This window comes from Antrostomus carolinensis, unplaced genomic scaffold (genome assembly GCF_000700745.2).
Source record: "Antrostomus carolinensis isolate BGI_N321 unplaced genomic scaffold, ASM70074v2 scaffold6602, whole genome shotgun sequence".
Lineage (NCBI taxonomy): Eukaryota > Metazoa > Chordata > Aves > Caprimulgiformes > Caprimulgidae > Antrostomus > Antrostomus carolinensis.
In genome coordinates this window covers 3,367-11,771 of record NW_010298851.1, presented here as the reverse complement: position 1 = coordinate 11,771, position 8,405 = coordinate 3,367, and the positions used below count along the sequence as shown (strand labels likewise).

The following is an 8,405-nucleotide window of genomic DNA, read 5'->3' as shown; positions in this document are numbered from 1 at the left end:
CTCTTTCTCCAAAGCTGCTATACCAAAAGCCCACCGGTAACCTTTGGGATCCTTGAAATACCACCTCTTGGGATAATCCATACCAAGGATGCAAGGGACTTCTGGACTGGTCACAATGGAGTGCTTTTGCCACTCATTCCCAGTCAGACTCACTCCAGCTTCCAATAAAGTCAGTTGCTGGGATCGCCCTGTTATTCCAGAAATACAGATAGGCTTTATACCACTATGGCTTGATGGTATTAAGGTACATTGTGCACCAGTGTCCACTAGAGCCTTATAATCTTGTGGGTCTGATGTGCCAGGTCATCAAATCCACGCAGTCCAATAAATCTGGTTATCCCTTTCTTCCACCTGGCTGGAGGCAGGGCACCTCTAATCCTGATCATGGTATTTGCCACTCACTTCTTGTAAATACGAGTCAGAAGTCCCTTCAAGAGGTTCAGAAATGAGATCAGCCCTCTTACTCTGTCTGGAGAGCTGCCCACTGAAGACTGGAGCAGCATATTTCCTGGAAGGATCCCCTTCTTTGATTGTTTTTCCTTGCAACTCATGTATTTGTGCCCCTAGGATCGAGGTAGGTTTTCCATCCCACCTCCTCATGTCCTCTCCGTGGTCACACAAATAAAACCACAGGGTGCTTTGTGGAGTGTATCCTCTATGTCCTTTCTCTTGAGCAGAGGGATGCTGGCTCCTGATAGCTGAGATACTGGTCTGTACAGGTAGGGAACTGGACATATCCTCTTTGAGTTGCTGGACTTCCCGGGACAGTTTTTCCACAGCTGAGATGCAGGCCCATACAGAGGCCGATATGCTTCATTCATATTGCTGTAGTTGACCAGTTAACTCATCCACCGTTTGTCTCTTATCTTCTTTCCAGGCCATTACTGCCAATGAGTTGGCGTATGATGATGGTGCACTCTGTAAAGACTTCTGCCACATGATTCAGCTGAGATGCAGGCCCATACAGAGGCCGATATGCTTCATTCATATTGCTGTAGTTGACCAGTTAACTCATCCACCGTTTGTCTCTTATCTTCTTTCCAGGCCATTACTGCCAATGAGTTGGCGTATGATGATGGTGCACTCTGTAAAGACTTCTGCCACATGATTCATGAGCATTGGACTTCATCTGGGTCTGTGGGTAACTGTTCATTACCTGGATCATTATAAATCACATCCAGCACAGCTAATTCCCTCAAATACTGGATACCTTTCTCCATGGTGATCCACTTAGCTGGGTGACACATCACATCATCTTTGAGAGGGTATCTTTCCCTCACATCTGACAGAAGTCACCTCCAGAGGCTGAGGGTTTGTGTCTTTCTCCCAATTGCCTTGTCTTCCCTAGACAGAGATCCCAGCTGCTTTGCTTCCCTGCCCTCTAATTCCCAGCTACTGGCCCCGGTATCCCAGCATCGGAGAAGCCAGGTAACAATGTGCTCACCCGGATGGCGGCTGAAGTCTTTCCACAGATCTCGCAGCTCACCTAGGCACAGGGATGAGGTGATTATCTCTGCTTCTGCATCTTCCTCCTGTTCTCGTGGTGGCCCTGGTTCACTTTCATCCTTTGGTGAGCGAGCTGACTTTTTTCTGTATTGCTTTTTCTGTACAGGAGCAACTGATACTGGCATGGGTTGATCCTCTGGTTTGGGTGCAGTAGCAGTATTTGTCATGGGGTTTGAAGAGGTTGCCGTGCTTGTTACAGGAGCCGGACTATCTGCAATATTTGTCATTTTGCTGACAAATCCAGAGACCTTCCCTTCCTCTTGAGGGTACCAAGTAGCATTGAATAGGATTCAATAGACATGGGCCAGTGCCCACCATGTTGCAATGATCTGTGTCTCTCTGGAATTGCCAGGGTGACAACATACTGTTTCCAAATATTTTACTAATTCTTCAGGATTCTGCACTTGTTCGGGTCGAATTTCCAGAACATTAGAGGTGCCCACTGCCCCAGGTGCTTGCCCATACTATCCCACACACCCTACCACTCATAACTATCCCTTGGGGCCGACCTCTGGATCATATTCCTAAATAATTGTTTAACCCACAAAAGGTGTTGAAACACATTAAAGAGACCCAGCAATAGGAACATGATGGTTAGAGCATCCCAAGGATATTTGAAATTCTCACTGAATGAGGGAAAGGAGGCAAAGGAGTGGGGAAATCACTTCCCTCTGTCAACAAAGAGGCACCCGACCGTGTGGCCAGTGACATGACCGTATTGTAAGCCAACACCACACAGTACAACAAAATCATCACCCTGAGCCCTCTCCCAGCCTTGATAAACAGCACCGCAGGGAATATATACTGCACATAAGGTTTTACATAGCACAGCCAGGTGATCAAATAAAACAACATTGTGACCAAGGACTATTTAACTACTATATTAACTGTATATATACATATATATAAAAGATTGCTTTAACACACTCTGGTCAGATCTGCTGTTTTCTCAACCCTTTTGCCCCATGCTGGGCACCAAAAGACTGACGTGGTTTAACCAGGAAGGGTCACTGCCAGCCCCACCCCCACCTTCCAGTGGTATGGAGAGTAGAAAATATAAACGAACGGGGCTCGGGGGTTGAGACACAAGCAGTTTACTGGAATAGTAAGGGGGATACAACCCCAAACAACAACAACAACAGTACTAATGAAAGAATATTCAACATTTTAAAAGTGCTTCACAGAACACAGAATATACAACATTTTAAAAGTGCTTCACGAGGGTCCTCGCTGTGGGACCAGCTCGCAAACTAAGGTGCCCAGGAGCTCCCTCCTCCCGGAACTTCCCTGTTTAAATACTGAGCATGACATCACGTGGTATGGAATACTGTTATGTGGTATGGAATACTGTTGTGGTATGGAACACCTGCCCTGGCCTGCCCAGGCCAGCTGCCCTGGCTGCCCCCCTCCCAGTTACCTGAGAACAATTAACTCTATCCTAACCAAACTCAGGACAGGATGGCCCTCCAATGTCTGAGGGACAGTGTGCTAGCGAGGCCCTTTGGTCTGCCACCTCAGAAGAAGTGGGCAATATTACTCCAAGTGGCAGCAAATATGCAAAGGTTATTGATTAATAAGTTGATTAATATTGATTAATCTTAGCAACAACCATATTGATTAATGGTTGTTAAGAAACAACAGCGAGTAGTTACTTGGGAACTAAGACTATTCTTCTCAGAAGAGTGGTGGGATCAGTAGCCTAACTGAATTGCATTTACACCAATGCACACAGCACAGGCAACAAACAGGAGGAAGTAGAAGCCATTTTGCAGCAAGAAAACTATGATATAATCAAGCAGCTGGTAAGTCTCATGATCGCTAGCCCTTGTTCTTGTGAGGGACTTCAACTTACCAGATGTCTGCTGGAAGTCTAATACAGCAGAAAGGAAATAGTCTTGGAGGTTCCTGGAGTGTGTGGAAGAACTTCCTGACACAGCTGGTGAGTGAACCACCTAGGGAAGGTGTCTGCTGGACTTGTTTGTGAACAGAGAAGGCCTTGTGGGAGACGTGACAGCTGGAGGATGCCTGGGGCACAGCAATCACAAAAAGATAGAATGCTTGATTCTTGGAAAATCAAGGAGGGGAGTCAGCAGAACTTCCACCTTGGACTTCCGGAGTCAGTCCAAGCAGTGCAAAGCTTCAATAAAGTGCTGATGCCTGATGCCTGAACACATCTCAGTGTTGGTCATCATTTCATCCACCACAACCCTCCCTTCAGGATGTGCCAAATTTTGGACATTTGACTCTTGCGCTGGGTGATCCTGCTGGGCTTCAGGCTGCCCATCAAAAGGGCATAGCTCAACCATGGTATCTCTGTGTTACCTAGTATCTCCACGGAGAAGACACCTCAGTGCTAAGACCACAACAATGCTGCTGGAAGCCTGTATGCAGGCAACTGGAATGCACCCTGTTTGTCCCTGGCTGGGAGGAGAGAGCTGAGATCCTCCTAAGGTAGGATAAGTCGGGTTGAGGGGTTTCATTATGTTAACTTGGAAACTGGATTCCTCTTCTCTCAGCAGTGTCCATTTTCTTTTGAGTGAAACACCTGATTGTGATCCTACTCCAGCTTAAAAATGAGCCAGCAAAGGGCAGCTGAGACCAGCTCTCCTCACTCTGCACTCAGGAACAATCCCTTTTCCTCTCAGGGCCCATAATGTTTCACTTGAAATGCAGCAGAAATGCCTTAAAAACACTCCTCAGCTGTGGTGGGACAACTAGAGCAGAATAAACAAAGTCAAATCTCCACAGCCCTGCTCTGCAGTCAGATGAATTGGGAGCAACGATGTTGACAAGTTCTTTGATCTCCCAAATCAATTTAATCTGAGATCATCCTGTGCTCCTCTTTACCTCATGCTGTAAGGCAGGACTGACTCCTTCATAGCCCACATCAGAGTTCCCAGTTCCCTTCAGCAAGCTCAGCCAGCACCAAGTGGTTCTCATGAACACACCTTCCAAAGGTCTTCCTAAAAAGGGAAAGGCAGTCTGAGGTTTCTCATGAGAACTGGAATAGGTTTTGCACAGAGAAGAGTGTCCTAACTTCTCACTGCCTTTTCTTCCTTAGACAGGTTCCCATGCACAGAGACACCAAATGTCCAACAGCAGCTCCATCACTCAGTTCCTTCTCCTGGCATTCACAGAGACGTGGGAGCTGCAGCTCTTGCACTTGAGTCTTCCTGGGCATCTACCTGGCTGCTCTCCTAGGCAATGGCTTCATCAACACTGCCATAGCCTGTGACCAGCATCTTCACACCCCCATGTACTTCTTCCTTCTCAAACTCTCTATTCTTGACCTAGGCTCCATATTCACCACTGTGCCCAAATCCATGGCCAATTCCCTCTGGGACACCAGGGCCATCTCTCCTATACAGGATGTGTTGCACAGATCTTCTTTGTATTCTTCTTGTTTGGTGCAGAGCATCCTCTTCTCATCATTGTGGTCTATGATGTCTATGTTGCCATCTGCAAGCGCCTGCACTACGGGACCCTCCTGGGCAGCAGAGCTTGTGTCCACATGGCAGCAGCTGCTTGGGGCACTGGGTTTCTCAATGCTCTGCTGCACATGGCAAATACATTTTTACTACAACTCTGCCAAGACAATATCCTGGACCAGTTCTTCTGTAAAATTCCCCAGATCCTCAAGCTCTCTTGCTTGCACTCCTCCCTCAGGGGCATTGGACTTCTTGGTTTTACCCTTTGTTTAGCATTTGGGTGGTGTTTTTCCATTGTGGCGTCCTATGTGCAGATCTTCAGGGCTGTGCAGCCCATCAGCAACAGTGGTAGCACCTCTGTGATAATGTATTTAAGAAGAGTGTGCACCAACACCTGCAGCCAGAGAGAGGAGTGAGAATATGTGAGAGAAGCAACTTCAGACACCAAGGTCAGTGAAGAAGGAGGGGATGGAGGTGGTCCAGGTGCCGGAGCAGAGATTACCCTGAAACTTGTGGTGAAGACCATGGTGAGGCAGGCTTTCCCCTTGCAGTCCATGGTGGAACAAATATGTAGTCTGCAGCTTGTGGAGGACCCCAGGCCAGAGCATGTGGATGCCTGAAAAGGTCTGTGATTCTGTGGGAAGCTTGTGAGGGAACAGACTCCAGGCAGGACATGTGGCTTGAGAATTTGGCCTTCTGAGGGCACTGGCAGGTTGGATTCCATGACGGCATTGTCAGAACCCTGGAAGCATCCGTATAGCTTCATGTCCCTGACCAGCATTGTCTGTGGCCTCCAACCACACCCCTATTCTGTGGGCCCAGGAGACCATTTCAGCTCACTTTCATCCCCAGCTTGACTTATGCTGTAACTGTGCACGTCTCCAATAATAGCTGTAGAAACAACCTTGCCTGTTCATGGACCTTGTCGGTTCAGACTTGCAGACTCACTTCTCAGCTTGATTCTTTATGGGCTGTACAATAAAATGACACCATGGCCCTCCAAGTGCCAGACCCCAGCTGATACACAGAGCCCTAGGGCCTTTCTGCTACCTTTCTTCCCATCACTTGGTCACGTTGGGGAGGAGAGGAAGGAAAAGCAGGTGAGGTTTCTGGATGCCAACAATTGAAATGCAGCCATCACATGTGAAATAATCTAAAGGCCATGCTAGTTTAAAAGTGTTACCTTCAGCTCCTTTCTCGGAGGCATTAAATCTTTAGCAGGAACATGGAAGTGCTGACATCCCTCCATCTTCCTCTCTTTTGGCAAGGAAGTTGACAGTACCCAAGTCAGGGGCTCTAAAGGTGGAGTTCACATCAATGCTCCTCCTAGTCAATTGTATTTTTCCTAAGACTCAGCCTTATGTTTGTTTCACACTTTTGGTTTGCAGTCAAACACAGCCTGCTCTCTTACCCTTCCGCTCCCTCCAGGGAGTAGGGGAGAGAATTGGAAAGAAAAGGGCAAGGAGACTCACAGGTTGAGAAAAAGTTATTTGCTAATTAAAATAAAGTGATAATGATAACAACAGTAATAACAGAATATACAATTGAGTGATGTACAGTGCTGACCACCCACTGACCAATGCCCAGCCTGTCCCCAGTCAGTGATCCCGGAGCAGAGACAGTCCCAAACCCAAAACCTCGGAAGAGCAAGCCCGAGCAATTCCAGAGAGAATGCCCCTGTCTTCCGGTCAACCCTGGTCAGTATCCTGGACACGATGTGATATGATATGGAATATTTCATTGGCATATCCAAATGCTAGTTTGGGGTTTTACTATTTACTACGACTCTCCCCTCCCAGTCCTTTCACTTGCAAACTACCCAAACACGATGGCCTTGAGCTCCAGCAGCAGTTAGTAACTTTAGTACTTTATCAACTTTCTTCTCAGAACAAATCCTACACTGAAACTAAAACACAGCTGTTCTAACTACTAAGAAGAAAATTAACTCTATCCTAGCAAAACCAGGACAAGCCTAAAGCTCCCAAGAGGCCATTTGTGGCTGTTGCCTCTGTCATGTCATTGGTCACTGCAGAAGAAGGTTTGGCTCTGTTACCTCTCCAGTTACATTTAGGCTATTATTAGGTTGCCCCACGCAGTCCCTTCAGCAAGCTAGAGAGGCCCTGTTCCTTCAAATTCTCCTACAGTTCATATTTTAAGCTCTGCACACCATCTTCGCACATCTCCTCTGGACACTCTCCGTTTTCTCCATCCTCCTTAAGAAAAGCAAAGCCCACTGGCTCATATGGAAGCTGTCATGACCCACAGGCCCTTCTTCTCAGGGCACTCCTTAGCTGATATGGTCACTGCCCATGCTGCTATATAGAGTTGTTCTGCAGCTTTTCCTTCTAAAGTTGCTTTTCTCTTGACCAAATCCACACCTGTGTGTTAAGATCCCTCTAGACTGAACCTCCAACAGTCCAGCATATAAAGTTTGTGTGTTGATGTTCATCCTGACTCACGGTGCCTCTAACAAGACCATCACTTAGGTAGCGACAGGACATTACAGGTGAGAAGAAGAGTACTAATGTAATGGAATCTCTAATCAAGGTGGAAAGCACCACGTTAACCATCTCAGAAACACCAAATAAGGGTACAGAGTGAGTGAGTGCAGGGCCTGTGATCAAATTATGAAGAGGGGTTGGCTTTTTGAATGGGAAGTCTAAGGATAGTTTAAAATTAGGACTTGAAAAGTGGGGAAAGGATGGAAAGTAGATGCATGGTGAAGCAAAGGAAATGATGAGGGCTATTTGGGGCTGCCTGTCCAGCAGGCCTGCATCTAAGCAACACTGCCTGGAGCAAGACAAAAAAGCTGCAGCTGGTCTGACTGCACTAACATCCCACAGGGAACCTGAGAACTTTCCCTTCTGTCTTCATTGTTAGACCTTGAGGGGAAGAAACTGCTACATCTTTTAGGTTTCTACTCTCTTCAAAGGGATTTCAGGAGGTCTCTGGTCTGGCCTTCTGCTCAGAACACAATCAGCTATGGAGTAAGACCACATTGCTCAAGGCTTTATCCAGTGGGGCTGTGGAACAACCAAGGACAGAGATGGCAAAATGTCTGGGAAACCTTCTCCGATGCTTGGATGCCCTCATGGAGAAAAAGATTTTCTTCATCTCTGTCATGAACCTTCCTTATTTCAACATCTGACTATTGTCTATTATCCCCTGCTAAGCAACAGGGTGACAAGACTGGCTCCATGTTCCTAGAAAAAGTCTCCATTGGGACTGTCAGGCTGCTACAAGATCCCTGAGGTCTTCTCTTCTGCAGGCTGAAGAAGGTTCTTCCTCTCAGCTTATTCTCCTAGGCAAGTGCTTCAGCTCCTGAGCTGAGGCCTTCCTCTGAGCTCACTCCCAGTTATCATCTTCCTCAATGTGATGACTTGACTGGCCAATAGCCCAGCAGCCACACCACTGCTCACTCCCTCTTCCCCCTCCCCAGTGGGGGACAAAAATTAACATAGTAGTGTACAG

At 47.1% G+C, this 8,405-nt stretch overlaps 1 pseudogene; it reads left to right on the top strand.

Annotated features, from left to right (window-relative positions):
- Nucleotides 1-4,585: 4,585 nt before the first annotated feature.
- On the top strand, nt 4,586-5,350 carry LOC104520331 (olfactory receptor 14J1-like; annotated as a pseudogene).
- Nucleotides 5,351-8,405: the final 3,055 nt, after the last annotated feature.